The 16,716-nt window shown below is 45.1% G+C and overlaps 1 protein-coding gene across 5 annotated transcripts in view; it reads right to left on the bottom strand.

Moving 5' to 3' along the window:
- The window catches only part of ADAD1 (adenosine deaminase domain containing 1), a 1,111,472-nt gene that overhangs the window by 1,080,785 nt on the left and 13,971 nt on the right, over positions 1-16,716 (bottom strand). The window lies entirely within an intron of this gene.

The following is a 16,716-nucleotide window of genomic DNA, read 5'->3' on the forward strand; positions in this document are numbered from 1 at the left end:
GACTCCCGGAGGGATGCGAGGGAGATAGCGTGGAGCGTTTCTTGACCCGGTGGCTGGAGGGCTGGCTCCCCCCAGATGCTCTCTCTCGCTGCTTCATGATGGAGAGGGCCCACCGAGCTCTCATGCAGAAGCCTCCCCAAGGGGCTCGCCCGCGGCCGATCATCGCCAAATTCTTTAACTATATGGACCGCGATCGAATTCTGAAGCAAGCAGGAGCCAAAACATCCCTCACCTGCGACAACGCAAATATCCTGATTTTCCCGGACTACACACGCCTGGTGCAGCAGCAGCGTCAATCCTTCCTGGCGGCCAAGGCACGCCTCCGGGACCTTAAGCTCCAGCCCGCCTGAGAGTTGTCTACTGATCTCGCACGCTGGTCTTCGATTCTCCTGAGGAAGTCTTTAAATGGACCGATGAGACTGAGGGTGCGACTTCACACGCCACCTGGCAGAGATTCAGACTCTTCGTCGAGTGAAGTGGCCCGGAGGGGCCCACGTGACCAACAAGGAGGTAGCAGGAGGTCAAAGTCCATGTGTCGATCTCGGTCCGGCTCCGCTCTATGGCAGAAGGGCTTGTAGCTGGAGAAGCAGGCTTCGGCTGACTGATTAGCTGGTCCAACAGAGAATGGGACTCTGGAGATTGTGTTTTGATGTCTAAATAGGAAAGAATTTTGGCCTGGGAACCCGGTCACGCAGTGGTGGGCGGGAAGGGGTAAGGCCCAAGGGTTATGGGTATCCAGTTGGCGATGCATTGGAAGGTGTGGTTCCTGTCCCCCGGTTGGGGACTTGGCTACTGTCCGACCGCGACAGATACTTCCATGTTTGTGAGGTATTGGGGAGGGGGGGGGGGGGGGGGCGAGGGTTTTTTTGTTTTTATTTTTTTGATTGCGTATTCATGCTGGTTGCTAGTCAAGCTTTGTACACTCATAGGCACACATGCACGGGCCAGGAGGGCAAAGGTCTTTCAATATGTCGGGCACGGAGGTGGAAGGGCGGTTAGCCCCCGGTTCCCTGCGCGTAGTCAGTTTGAATGTTCGTGGGGCACTGGATAAGGTAAAGCGAGGGGCCATTCTTCAGTATGCCAAGAGAGCGGGGGCGACGTACTCTTGCTCCTGGAAACACACTTGCTGGGCACTAAAGCTCTATGCCTACAGAGGTATGGGTATCACCATGTGTTTCATTCAGGGTTCACACGGGGCTCGCGGGGAGTAGCGATACTGATCCATCACAGGGTCCCATATGCATATGAGAAACTTTGTTGGACACGCAGGGAAGGTATGTCTTTATACAGGGCAGAATTGGGGGACACTTGACACTGGGTAGCGTGTACGCTCCACCGTCACTACAGCCGGACACATTTTCTGTAGTGGGAGGAGACTGGAATGATGTGATGGAGCTGGGACAAGACAGATGGAGGAGCGGAGATGCTGTTTGGGCAGGAGGATCCCCTACTAAACTTCACTTCCTGGTAACCGGGTTAGACTGGACGGATCTATGGAGACACCTCATGGCCCTCGCCGGGAATACACTTACTTTTCCACAGCACACGACTCCTTTGAGGCTAGACTACATTTTTGTTCCCAGGGGCTAGCGCACAGAGTATTATCGGCGACCATCATACCCAGAGCCTTGTCACTCACCCGTAGCTCTCACATTCCAGATCGGCCCGGGACGGCAGCCACTTAGGTGGCGTATGGCGGGGTGGCATTTGCAGAAGGAGGAATACAGGAAGCATTTGGCCAAGGAGATAGATAATTATCTGGCAGTAAATGTGGGGTCGGTTGAATCTCCAGCGGTACTTTGGGAGGCATTAAAACCCACGTTACGAGTAGATATTTCTTGGTGTGTGGCCACACGGAGGGAGCGGCAGCAGGACTTGGTGCGTCGGGAGGCAGATATGAAGGTGCTGGAACGCAGGGGTCGGAGGCGGATGGAGGCCCGGTTAGAAGGTATTGTTGGCTCAGTAACAATATACAGTAATACTGATGGATGAGGCACGCCAGGCTTGGCTTGCAACGCGTAGTAGGGTCTATCAATGTGGGGATAAGTCAAGCAAGATGTGGGCTCCCAGATATCTATATTTTTTAAACCCAATATATCTATGATTCTACTAAATGGATTTGCACCAATTCACAAGAAACACGCTTTCTGATGAATTTGGTGCAATTCCGTTCAGCGGTTCCGGCTGTATTAGTGTTCAAAAAATGAAAAATCCCCATAGACATAACAAGAAAAACACATTTAAGGACCCCCCCACCCATTTCCCTCGGCCCGCATGACAAATTACCCCGAACCTTTCGACACAGCAGCTGAACCAAAAAAAAGTACGTTGTGTGAAAATTTCGGCAAGATTCATCAAGCAGTGCCAAGGTTATTGGCAAAACATTGCACTGAAAACTTTGGTCCAAACTATAACTACCTACTGGCTATAGCTGGTGGGTTATATAGCTCTCTCACATGACTTTACTTATTTGAGAAAATAAGAAGACATTACAATATCCACTCAGGCACATGTTAACATATACCTTCTAATAAAGACAGAATGATCTGTAAGGCAAGTAACACAGAACCCAAAAAGCATTATCATACTACCAAAATTTTGACCACAGGTGAAACATTTTTAAAGGCAAAGATCTTCATGTTATACAAAAAAGTTGAAGACACCAAACTACTATCAAATGTGAGCAACAAATAGGAAAAGATATTAAGGAATTATTAGATTCAGGTCTCGAAAAATCTACTCGCCCACTTGCTATGGCGAGTCAGATTTTATCAGGTCGAGCTAGATTTAGGACCTACTCGCCAATTCTTGCAAGTAGGCTAAGAACAGGTATTCTATTCAGTCAGAAAGTGAATGGGCAATAAAGAGGCCTTTAAATTGTGTTGTCATCTTGTCATATTTTCTCTGTGTTCACCCAGACAGAGGTCAGTAGTCAGTTTACAATGACTTTTCTACTTGAGAAATCCAGGATATTGTTAAGTGAACTGTAATACCTACCATACGTAGTGTGAAATTGAAGGCTGTAGGGTATCAGGTTTTTCCTAAAACAATTAAATAGCTAATATGTCAACTGTACCAACATTTCAAAATATATTTTAGTAGTTGTGAAAGCCAATTTTTTGTACTTCTGTGGAATGAAAAACAAAATCAGAACACTACTTGGGTTCATAGGTTTTCTGAAACTAAATTTTCACAGATTGTTAATACACTATATAGTTTTATCTGTAAAGCTGCAAGGTAGTGGGATGGTTTTGGTCCACTTGTTGAAAATCTACTGTGTCAGTGCGCTATCACCTCAGGCTTCAGTAATCTATTTATTAAAAGTGAGTGTTTAAACATGAACTGAGAAAAACTCTTGCCCCTGCCCTGATGACAATGCTATAAGTAAAGTGAGAGGCAAGTCAGGGATGATGTGTACCCTAAATGTGGGTTAGATTCTTATTACACATGGAGCTAACATTTTGTCTATTTAATGTTAATGTTATTGCCATTTATAGAGCGCACGGTTACCCAATGGGTGTCCTGGCGCTTAAAGATTAGCGTCCAAACCGAGGCATGACCAAGCGGGAGATAACCATGTTTACAAGGATTGCAACAGCCAGGTTTTTACTGTTTTCCTGAATTCTAGATGGTTCGAGATGTGCTAATAGGCAGTGGTAACTCATTCCATGCCTTAGATGCTCCAAGCATAAAGCGTCTGCCTCCCCAGTTAGCTCTTCTAACCCGGGGAACTCCTGGAAACATGTGATGGTCAGAGGTGACCTTAAGAAGTTCAACCTAGACCGTGATTGTTTAGGGAATTACCGCCCAATATCTCTACCTCCAGGTCTTAGTAGAATGACAGAAAAGTAGGTCTATAAATGCCTATCAGACTTCCTGGAAGCAAACTCCATCCTTCACAACACACAAATGGGATTTCGACCTAAACACCACAGAAACTGCTTGTCTGGCTGTGGTTGAGGAGGCTTTAGAGGAGATTGGATAAAGGGCCACAGTGGCCATCATACTCTTGGACCTCAGTGCGGCTTTTGATACCGTAGGCCACGCCACGCTCTTATATATATGGTAAGGCCCAGAGTTAAAGGAAAAGTCCTGGACTGGGTGAGTTATTTTTGGAGGAAATGAACATGCCAAGTCTGGGGCACAAGGCTGCTCATCAGAAAACATGGCAGTCATTTGTGGGGTTCCACAGGGATCCTCACTTACTTTAACATTTTTTAATATATAGCTGAAATCACTGGTGGACATTGTAGCTCCTTATGGTATTACTATAGTCTTGTATGTGGCCACTCAGCTGGTCTCTCTTGCTCCTAGCTCGGACACCTCTTTATCCACACTTGGACCTTACTTGGAGAAGGTGGTCAGCTTGATGAATAAGTCTTGCTCAATTAATCCAAAACAGAAATGATTCTGGGAAATAACACCATCACTCAAGTCCTAGACTGGCCCACTATCCATGGTCCTCCGCCAGTCTAAGGCGATAATAAAGAATCTGGGGATGTGGCTCAAAAACACTCTAACGAAGTAAGTCCAGGCCATCAAATCTCTGCTAGCTATTTTGGACTGTTGGGGATGCTGCGCAAGATTCTGCCCCTGCTCCCAAAGAATACAAGACCAGGAGTAGTCCAAGCCCTTGTCCTCTCGCACTTGGACTATGGCAACTTACTGTATCTAGGTTCTCCTAAAGGAGTGACACAAACTACAAGTTGTGTAAAATGTGGCTGCACGCATGTTACTTGGGATCCCACGATCTCAATCAGTTACACCTTTAATGGCTCTCATCTCTCAAAGAATAACAAATCACTGTGCATCTTCCACCGGGCTCTGCAGTGTCAATGGCCATCAATACATCCCCAAAAGACATCTGGGATCCTCAAATCTCTAGCTGGCTACATTCCCTAGTGTTAAGCGAGCCAGAAGTGGAGGCTGAACCTTTAGCCTAAATTCAGGAAATCTCTGGAACTCTCTCCCATTAGCCATTCGAGCAACAGATAAAAAAAACTACACTTTCAAAAAGGCCCTAAAACCTGGAGGTTTGAATAGGTATTTCTCCCTGCCTCTCTGTTCTTTAGGTGCACCTCTCCGACCTGGAACCGGGATGCCTTCGGGTCACCATGCACTCTACAAATCCCATAGTACAGTATAATTCCATTTTTCCGTTTACAATGTTACCCAAGGTACAAGTATGAATATATAATGGAATATATGCACGTCAGGTAAACATTTTCAATGAAATCTGTTATATTAAAAAATGTGTAGGTCGGGTAGAGCAAGCAAAGGAAGAGCATACTTGGAAGTGTAGGGAAAAAGCATATAGCGTGGAGAATTATGGGTGACACTTTCCCCACAGTACAAGCCATGGATTTCACGTACACTTTAACTAGCAGTACCATTACTGCTTCTTATGACATTGAGCTTCCAACCACTAACCAGTTTTCACTCCCGTCTCATGAGACCCTAAAGATGCCCTTCCTGAACCCATCGCCCTTCCTGAAGTGAGCCTAGCTTGGCATTAATTTAGTCACCCTTTCCAGATCATTTGTTGCTATTTTAGGTCTATTTGGATTTTTGCAGGACTATAGACAAAAGACCGCCCTAGAGGAGCTGACCACAAGGCATTTGCACCCACGTCGAGAAGGTCGCAGGAGGAAGCGGCTGTCAGCAGGACTCCAACCACGATGACCGCAGAGCTAATCACAATGTGCCTTTCTGTTGAGGCAACTGTGGCTGAAAGATCTCCTACTTCAACTTAGCGGAATCAAAGCAAATTAGGTATAAACGTACTTTTTTTTCTTTTAACCGTTTTCCACTTCCGTTTCAGTCTTTGACACCATCGTCCAGGTTCCTCATTTGACTTCACCACAATGCCAAAGGAATCTGTTGTGCACGGGATCTAAGGTAAGCTACTTGTACAATTGTCTTACTATGAATTGTATTTTGACAATTGATGTAGCCTCATGTATTTCTGCATTGCTCTTACATGCACATTTTTCTTTAATGCAGTAGTGTTCATTTTACAACTTATCAAGATAAAAGGAACACACCCGGATTGACACTAAAAAAATAAAATTGTGGTGCCTGTGCATTCAATAGTGTGTGTGGCAAGAAATATTTATTAAAAAATGGGTATAACACATTACCTACATATGTTTTGCAAACAAACATGTGTGTATTGACACATTAATTAGTACATACCAGTCTCCACTCCACCAGGGACTCACTCCGTCAGCAAATCTCCGCTAGGACAATAGCGACATTTAAGTAGGCTCGGCGCAATTGTCTTGGCCTGACGGCAACGGTGTACTATTAGTCAGCTGGGGCGGCTGCAGTATCTGAGGAGGTGCCCTGCTTATGCAACAGAAAACAGTGCTGATGCAGACGGCAGTTCAGCCAGCACACATCTAAGTACGGCAGACAAGACTCAGTCAGCCAGACGGAGTACTTCAAATTGCTGCCACGGAAGGGCGGTGGTACAAAAGGGGGTGGTGATGGACGGAGCATCTGAACCAATCAAACACTCACACCCAGTCAAAAGATCTGGGTTTAATCCATCACCGTTCTTTAGCCCACTCTGCCAACCCAGTTCAGACATGGCCATATGCAAATCTGTCTGACCCTGTGCCTCATGGAAACAGTCCAGCCCTAACTGCCAAGCCATGCCTTCCCTGGACCGGAAACAAGCTTCCTAGGACCGGTTTCTGGCATTTCAGCCGTCTCAGCCAGGCTTGCTTGAATCCAGTGGCAAAGTGAGCAAGGGACTCACGTCTGAGCATACCCTGCCACACTTATGGCGGACAAAGTGGTACAAAAGGGGGTGGTGATGGACGTAGCACCTGAACCAATCAAACACTCACACCCAGTCAAAAGATCTGGGTTTAATCCATCACCGTTCTTTAGTCCACTCTGCCACGGAAGGACGGTGGGCATACTGCCAAGATCTAAATCAGGACCCAAGTTTCTTGTCGTAAGTACTCAAGTGTCACTTTCAGTTCTTGTATTAGTATTCACTAGTATGCCTTTTGAAAATACTATCCAGGCAACTCTAGTTGAGTATGCTCTCGAATGACTGGCACAAGCCTGGTTTCTTCAGATATCTACCCAGTCGAACTTTTAGAGGTTCGTCACAGCTGTTGTTGGCACTCTACATCCAGTATCTGTCTATATGATTATCTTCTTGGGCGACAGGTGTCTAGTACTACTACAAGAGAACGACTTAAGCAAGCCCCTTACATTTTTTCCCCACATCACCGAACAGTTCAATAGAAGAAAATTTAGGAAACTAAGACAAGCATGTTCATCATAACAAAATACTCGTAGTTTATAGCTACCAAGACAAACAGGAACACTGCTGCTAGTCCAAGTATTAAGCCACATTGTACCAGGGAACAAGGTAATTCTGTGACAAACTGAACAGTAAGCCATATTTGTCACAAATACTGCATTCATGGCTCAATTGAGCTAATTGGTCTAGTGCTCTTGACTGCTAGTTGGTACTTTCTCACAGATGGAGATAAGTATGATGCGCCTCCTTCTGGCAAATGCAATATTTCATGGTGCAGAACAGCTTGCTTGGGAAGACACCACTAACCACTATAGGTATGTTTTGAAGAACATACATATTCAGAGTAACTTATAAGCTGTCGGACACATTAATGTGGACGCCATGCATGAGAATTATAAAACAAACAAACTAAAAATACACTTTACACATTCCTTTGCGATTATATTGGCTGTGACTCCTCGGAGTAGTGATAAAACATTCATATTCAACTCAAACGTTGTGCACCATTTAATGGTTCAACATCATAGATTTAAAAAAGCAAACAATTCTAGGTCAGGACAGTAGGCGAGGATTATGCTGCTCTTCCTGTACTGCAAACAAATCACGGCAGTCAACCATATTACATTAAAACACACAAATGAATTTTCAATTAATGGCCCCATGACATCACTGTCTGTGACGGGGAGAACCAGGAAGATCAACAGGAGTGTCCCGGGGGCACTATGCCGACTCGACATGTGCGGTCTCTGCGGACCTCTGAGGGGCAGGGCTTGGCAGGGGTAAAATGGCTGGAAACACCTACAGAGGGTGTGGGACGCCGAGGAGGAGGATGGAGAACCACAGCGAGAGGAAGACGAAGAATCACAGAAGTAGGAGATCGAGGAGCCAGACGCGGGAAGAAGTCGTGATGACGACGAGAGGACCCAAAGAGAGACCAGGACGTGCTCCGAGGAAGGCCCTACGGACAGGACAGCCGGGACCCTGTCATCGGGTCCCGGTTTCAGGCAAGTGATTGGGAAGACCGGCCGCACAGTGGTGGGGTGGGGTGGTGGCACGCGCAGGCAAGCTTCTCGGGGCTCCAAGACTCCCCTCCCCCCACTCTGTTCCCTCTAGACAGCATAGGAAACAGAGTGGGACACTGGGCCGACTGGAGACTGGGACCGGGAAACCGATAAAACTTCCAACGGGAACTACCTGACGAAAAGGGCCCAGGGACAGTAAATGGCACCCTAATTCAGAGGTCCACAGCGCAAACAGCCCCCCCCCGGGGAATAGTCCAAAAGTACGGGAGAATACAGAGCACTAATATTGAGGAAGGGACAGAGGCACTGACCGTCATATTTTTTACCGAGGGCATGCCGTGCGGGACAGACCCTGGATAAAGAAAGGCGGCAGCCAGTGGAGGGAGCAGACATCCCCAAGACAACGAAGCAGTACAAAGACCACCACGTACCCGCGGCATAACGCACCCCTATTCGTTGTGAACACAATAAAACGCTTTGCATACCAATCCAGTCCCTCGTTTGGTCTGTGGGGGCGTGACACTGTCCTCCGATCAGGGCCTGGGAAGGCCTGTAAGATCTTGAATCTCCATTGTTTTTCCTTTCTTTGCTGTATAATGTCTTGTCGATATATGAGTGCATTTATGGTGTACTGCGCGCTGGTTATTTCACTGCGTGTGCTGCACTGTGTACAATTGTTGGCATGACCGGGAGGGATTGGTTTGTCGATCCATGCACCTGACAACCTTAACATTGCTCTATGACAACCGTGTTCTGTACGGAGGCTATTATTGATGAATGTACTGCACCCAGTGTGGAGATTGAGAACATGCTAGCACTCTGCCAGAGTACACGCAGTACTCTTTATTTCAGGTGCCAAATAGCGCATATGCAAGACACGTACAAGGCTCAGAGTGGCTCGAGTGTAAAGCAGTTATGGAGCTCGGAACATGATTTGAGTTCTCCTCTTATGCCTTCTTAGGGCTGAAATAAACATAGAAGATCTCTGCTCTATTGTGGCAGATTGCTCCCTCCAGGATTACTAGCCGGTGTACATATATTTGGGGTACTTGCCACTAAGTATTCCTCTAGCCTGCCTTAGGTAGAACTCCCACCACCTCAAACGTCTTCCTAACTCTCAAATTGGATCTCTCCGGCACACAGTTGTGAAAGGGGTCTTCCAATAATGGAAAGTTATCAAGAGTAGTTTGAGGATAATCTCTCTATCATGAGTCAAATGATTACCAACTTAAGAAGCAGTTGGTTGTGGCTATCGACCTCTGTTCAAGAGTCAGTGAACAAGGCCTTAGCTGTCCACTGAGACCTTTTCGGCAGCCTTTGAAGAGCCATAGGCTCCGTGAAATAGGTGTAGACCCTCTAGAACCTAGTACTTCATCCAATTCATCTGTGTCTAATGTGACTGAATCAGCCTGACCACAAAAGAAGTCCCTCAATAAGGTGGCTAAAAACGTTCTGCTGGACTACTGCTATGGTGCCTCTGAAACTCAGGGTTCCTCTAGCCTGCGCCTCAGCCCCTCCCGATACCAAGAGAATAGGTCATCTCAATGTTCCAAGTCTGATTCCTCCCAGGATGACCCCCCTCAAGTGCAGAAGCGCAAACGCAGAGCTCGCTTCTTGGACCCTCAAGGTTCCTGAGCAGACACTTGGATTTTGATACAGAGGAAATTGTTCATCTGAAATCAAATGTGTGATGCCCCTCCTCCGAGGTGGCAGAGTATATTTAGGCAAGGCTGCGGAAGAGGTTCAAGAAGGTCAGAGAATTTGCGCACTGAATTCCCTTGCCCTTCCCTACCGGAGAAGGTGACAAATACGCCACAAATAGATCATAACACGGCAGTCGTTATTAAATAATTCTCCAACTACCCCCAAGAAGGGCACAGACAGCATGTGGCGCATTTGTCAAGAAAAGATATTTGATTTTTCAGGCCCTCTAACCAAGATCCTTGAAATGACAAGCTAAAGAGCTAGTATCGCCTGCGGACCCAGATACACTTATGGGTGGGACCCAGAGAGCAATATGCCTGTAGTACAATGCCAATGGCACAATGTCCTCAGGGAGACATTGATGCATCCTATTGTGCATTGATCCCAGACTGGCCAAAACAACTCCTTCGGAAGCCAGTCCTCTGGCGAATGGACAACTATTAGTAGACAGTTTTGTTAAGGATCTGGGAAAATTTGTAGCAACTTTCTCAAACACAGACGAGGCACAGTCGGTCGTCCCTTAAAATGGTCTCCCGCTCTGGCCTTTTTTAACAGGGCCAGACTCTGGAGTTCGACCATAGGGCTGCGTTTTTCCACCAACAAGAGTCACGCATCATCAGTGCAGAAATTCTAGAGCTCTTGCCCAAAGAGGCAAATCGTATTGACATGCCCTAATCCCAAAGCTTTTGTCAGCACAATATTTCTGGTTTAGAAGAAGGGGGTGGTTGCAGATTGGTTCTGAATCTCAAACAGTTCAATGCTTGGGTTGTATAGCGCCATTTCAAGAAAAAGGGAATTTATCTGTTGAGAAATCTTCTGCAGGAGCGAGATTCGCTAGTTAGACTTGACCTGAAGGATGCTTATCTGATTGTGCCCGTCTTCACTGCACTAACAATTTTTCCAGTTCAAATTGTATCGCAGGGTGTATGAGCTCATCGCCCATCCTTTTGGGCTCTTTTTGGCCAATTGGTTTTTCACCAAATTAATGAGAACAGTTGTAGAGTCCCTCATGCTTGGGGGGACGGGTGGGGGGGTAAGGTTAATTTACCTGGACGATCTGATCATTAAGGCCAAAGTTCGAGACAAGGTCCTGCTACATCTGAACTGGACAATCCAGCTGTTGCAAGAATTGGGGTTCATCAATGTCCCAAAGTAGTGTCTAATTCTCTCCCAATCTCTAGATTTCTGGGTTTTCAGATCGATTCAATTCAGGTCCACCTGAAACTTCTAGCTCAAAAGATTCAGGCGATAAAAAAAAAGTTTTAAAGAGCTGAGGCAGTTTCTCTTGTTTGCAACGGTTTCTTTGAAAGTCCTTTCCAGGATTGGACAATGCCAAAATTCCCACATTCAAGCATTCTTCATTTCTGAGATCATCTATGCCTGAAGATCCTCTATCTGTGGAAGGGTTTAACATACTCCGAGCAGATCTTCCCACCAGAAGAAGCCCGGGTAGAGATGAATTGGTGGTTGGACCATATGGAGAATTTGAGTGGCAGTGCAATTTTCAGCAGCAATCAAGATGTCATTATGGAGTCAGTTCCCAGCAGATGGGGCTAGGAGAGGGAGATGTGGCCTTGGTTATACGGGAGGCCATTGGTCTCCGGAGGAGTTTCACCTGCATATCAACTGACTGGAACTTTTGTCAGTACTGTCTACGATCAAGAAGCTAGCTTTCCACAAGGCTCAATGCTGTATTTGCCGGAGGCTGGACAATCCCTCAGCAGCAAGGTACAACAACAAACAGGGGGGTACCCGGTCCCAAAAATCTTTGGCAATCTCAACTAGATTTCAGTTATAGCCGAGTACATTCTGGGAAAGACGAAAGATGTATCAGATTGGAATTCCAGCTTCCCGAGAGACTCTAGTGACTGAAGGGTTTTCCAGTGTCTCAATCAGTAGTGGGGCCCATGTGTAACAGACCATTTAGCCTCCTGATTGAACGCCCAGCCACTGATCTTTTTCAGCTGGAGACCAGATCCCCTAGCAGCGAGTTCAGATGCTTTACTCCAGAACTCGTCGGTGAATTTCCACTATAACTTTCCCCTTTTCATCATGATTCCGAAAGTCATCTCTCGGATCAAATACCAGCTGGCAGTCTGTTTTAGTCACTACCTGTTGGAGAGATCAACCGCGGTTACCTTTGTTTCTGGAAAGGTCATGTCAGAATCAGATTTAAATTCCAACATTCCAGGACAGTCTCACCGACCCCTCGGGGTTTCCTCATCCAATGATTCTGGCCGGACAACTAGCAAGCTGTGGAACGAACTGGCAAGGTGGAACATACCCAACCCGTTGCTGAAAGCCTTGATCCTTCTCCATACTGACACCTGGGTCAGAATCAAGCTAGAATTAAGCTAGGCGACTGTGCAGAAAGATACCAACCTATCAAGGGTAACAGCAATGGTGCGTGCTAGCCTCCACTCTCTTCAATCTCTTCTTAGCTGGCCTGCCAACCGAAACTGGGCAGCACCCTACCACCACGTAGAATGTACGCTGACGACTTCGTGCTACTCAGCCCAACAAAAATCAGCCTTCAAATGCTTCTGTACACTACAGTCTAATATTCCAAAGTCAACTGAATTGAAATTATTCTTAAGTCTAAAATAATGATTTGGGGAAAACGGCGCAAATCTATTGTCGAAACTGGCGCAGAGCCACCGTCAATGGCCCATGGGTATGGACAATGTAGAGGCAATAAGAAAGTACGAGTAAGTGGCCATGCTTCGACAGACACAGCTCCTTCAAACAACATCTGGAGCAGACGTGCCAAAAATCCATAGCTCTCACTGTAGCTCTCAAGTGCATAAAAGCACCTATATCTCCCCCTTCTGAAGGCAATCCAGGACAAACTAATTTCAACTTTCTCCTTTGAAAGTGAAGACTTTAAGGGGAAGAGATGCAGTCCATTGGACAACACAAATTACCAAACTAAGTCAGTCTTCTGCCGGGCGGGACACACATCTACAGGGCAGATGCATCTTAAATTTGACATAGTTAAGCAGTCGATAACAAGGCAACAATCCCCTTTAAACTCTGCTGCAAGCAAAGCAAGCTAATAGCGGGTCCCTGGCTCACCATCTTTGGATAGAAGTTACCAGAAAGACTACTCCCTGGCCAGGGATTACCTCTTCAAATTTCCTTGGATTAGCAGACTAGTGGGAGAAAATACCAACATACTCCCAAGTTAAGGCCTTGGTAACCTGGAAAGTCAAAAATGCTTACTGCTGGCAGACAATGAGGTATTTGTGCTGAGGAAGCATGTCTGGCTTCCAATGGCATGTTACACCAAGTAAACACTACAACCGTACCTGGGAGCTGCTATTAAAACCCAGATCAAGGCATTCCCAAGATAAAAAAAAAAATTTGAATCACTAGTCTAACTGACATTACCATTCCTGCAGCTACTTAACCCCACAAACAAGTTCATGCACACTGCTTTCTTTTAACTTGTGCTGCACCGCAACTTTAACGCATACTTGTAGCTTAGCCTGTTATAGCACTTTATTTTTACGGACAATCACCTTAAGCACATTCTATTCTGCACTATGCCTTCACTTATTTCAATTGTTTTTCTTTTTATTATTATCATGCATAACTGCTTTTCTCTCCTGAAAATATTTTATTCAAGAGATTTTATGTAGCAATTTAGTGCAATGGTTTTAGTAAACTATGCACCTTAATCAATGTAACCTGAAATGTTCAGCCCAACTGAACACACAGTGAGAGGGGCTATCGACTCCATGTCTTATTTGTTGGGATCCTGATTAGAGGACATTATGACCGCTTCCGATTGATCTTCTGACTCTACCTTTTAAGTTTCCTATCATGAGCTGATTGTTTATGTTGCATCAGTAGTTGTGGGTCAGCTTTAAACAAGCATAATCTGAAGCCTCCAGTCCCACAGAACAAAACAATGTATAGCTATCATGTCGAAGAATTTTCAATTCTATTGAGGACACAGAGGCAAGGATTAACCCACCCATATGTGTCTCACTGTATTCAGAAAAAAAGGTTCTCAACAGCCATAATGTCTGCTGCCAGCAGAGAGGGAAAAAAACACACACAAAAAAAACATGTACATTAGTCAGCATCTTAAAATTGTCCAATGCAGAAAGACTTCGGAGCTCATATGGTGCTGAAATACCACCACATTTGTGCTCTAATGGCACTGCATTCAAACCTCTTCCTCCTACATATTGCACGTGTCTCCAGTGAAACCACGATCAGGGGTGTGGAATTTAATAAAATATCTACTTGTCCATGGGGCAGATTGCTTCATAAATCTACTTGTCCTGTAACAAAATCCACTTGTGCCTTTGGTGCCATGTAGTGCAGTGACAAATTATGGCAGCAGTCTCATTATATAAGAGCACTGATCTAGCCTCGCTGAATATGCCAGGGCTCATACCATAGTAGTGTTTGAATACTTGCAATCACCTTATGCTGCCACATTTCTGCAGATCTACATACTGGGGCTAAAGGTAGTGGTATGCAATAGTTACAGGGTTAGAATACCTTTGAGTCTGTGCAAACCTACTAACTTGCATGTTTTAAGGGTTTTCAACAACTCTTCGCTAATCTTTTCCCATGCTGAGAAATGTTGGAAATCTACTCCCGACAATGGCAAATGTAAACCTTCTTCCAGAGTTGAGGAAAAAAAGTGGTTGGAAGGAAAGTGAACTGGCAAAAACTCAGATTTTTTGCATGAGCAAATCTACACATGCATATTTGCTCATGCTAAAAAATGCAGTTCACAAATATTTTCTAGGAGTACTATTTCTTGTCCTTCTGTAAATTCTTGGAGGTTCACAAAACACGTATAGCTGCACTTAATGCAAGGACATATACCATGGGTGCACTTTTGAGACTTTATTTAATAATTAGGCCCTTAATTTGGTTTGGCGTGGACCATGACCTTTTGCGTTTATTGAAATTCTGTCTCTCTCTCTGCATCGGCGGGCTTCACTGTGAGTGATAGCATTCTGCTCTTTCACAAGGAGCATATCATCACACAAAGTAGTTTTGGTCAATGCCAGTAACTACTGTGTCAGTGTGCGCTTTTTGAGACCAAAAACAATTTTTGCTGTTGCCAATGTTTGTTAGAATGGTGAGGGCCTGGCAGCTCTCACACCAATAAGGTTTTACAAAAACCATGCTAAAACAATTCACACAACTAAAAAGCTGACACCAATTTCAGACCTACTGGTTCTGCCAATGCTCGTTTATATGCGTTTCCTATAACCTTATTGAAACTGGTTACATTGATTTTCCATTATGAATATTTTTGGGAAATACTAGCATGCATCAACGCATGTTACTACATGATGCTGCAAAGAAATGGTACCTGAAATTTTACAGTAGTTTAGCAAAACATTCCCCCCCCCCCGCTTTCATTTTTTTATGAACATTTTATTTTGAAAACAAAGAATCATCAACAAACTTTATTCAGTTTTGTGAGTAAAACCATAAAAGTCAAACAAACATGATTAAAAAGGTTTCCACAATACAGGTTAACAACTGTTAATACATCAAATTACATAGATTACTGTGCAGAGATTAATCACAACTTGACCTGAGTCTTAGGGCTACCCTTAAAAAGTTAAGAGTGTACAAGACATCTGTAGAAAGAAGTTGTAAAAAGATGAAAGCTGGTTTAACCCTCCTGAAACCAACCTTTTTAAGGATATGGATAATAAATAATTTTCTGGGAATATCATACAAACTGCAGAGCATTAAAAAGGTGTATCATGTCCTGAGGAGACTCAGAGCATGACCTCTGTGGGAGCCACGCGGTTGAGCCAGGAGATAGTGGAAAAGATAGAGTCGAAACCTCGTCAATAAAAAGCGATCATAAATGCTTTTTAGCCCTAAAAGATATGGTTCTGTGGTTGGCACGTTTTTTAAAAATATTGTGCTTACGCACACTGGGCTTGCACAGCTCTACTTGCTCTCTTTCGCAATGGCTCCTTCTTAAAAAACACTCTTTGGCCCATGCATAGTCCCTCTTACACATATACGCTCTGGATTTGTTTGCGAAGTGTATTTTCCTGCTTGGCCCAAATCCTGAGCCATAATGCCAAGGGAAGAAAAGCCAATTCATCTGAGAGGAAAGGCATCCCAAGTTCTTCATGCACAACGTAAAAAGAAATACTTTGCGGCACAGAGAGGGCCCGTCACAGGAAAGAGTTTTTGGCAATTTGCAGGGCCTGACCCCAATATAGCCCCAGATCTCGTTCCCGTAATTGGCCTTTGAAATACATTTTGCTTGGTAAATCTTCAAGAGTGCCCCTAATGGTTTCCCTCCCACTCTGGTAGCAAAGTTAAAAACAGCTGCAGAAGATTTCACTAGTTCCCCTTTCTTCCGAGTAAGCAAGGGGGACCAACTCAAGGAGTCATCGAACAAAACCCCCAAATAGGAAAATACGTTAGTCTTGGGTATTGGTGATGATCCTAGCTTAAAGGTAAATTACTTTGATGTACGAGGTCCCACCTGCATAATAAACGATTTTGAGTGATTAACCGCCAGTTCCTGGTACTCCATAATGTGAGTAAAAGAACTCAAAACTTGTAGGCCCCTCGCTATCCTCTCCATGAGGACTGCGTCGTACACATATAGTAGGACTGGCAGACAGAGCTTGCCTACTTGGGGACAATCGGCCTTTGTGGCCAAAATGGCCTTCTCTAGAGAGTTAATATACAAGTTTAAAA

The sequence above is a fragment of the Lissotriton helveticus genome, chromosome 2_1 (assembly GCF_964261635.1).
Source record: "Lissotriton helveticus chromosome 2_1, aLisHel1.1, whole genome shotgun sequence".
Lineage (NCBI taxonomy): Eukaryota > Metazoa > Chordata > Amphibia > Caudata > Salamandridae > Lissotriton > Lissotriton helveticus.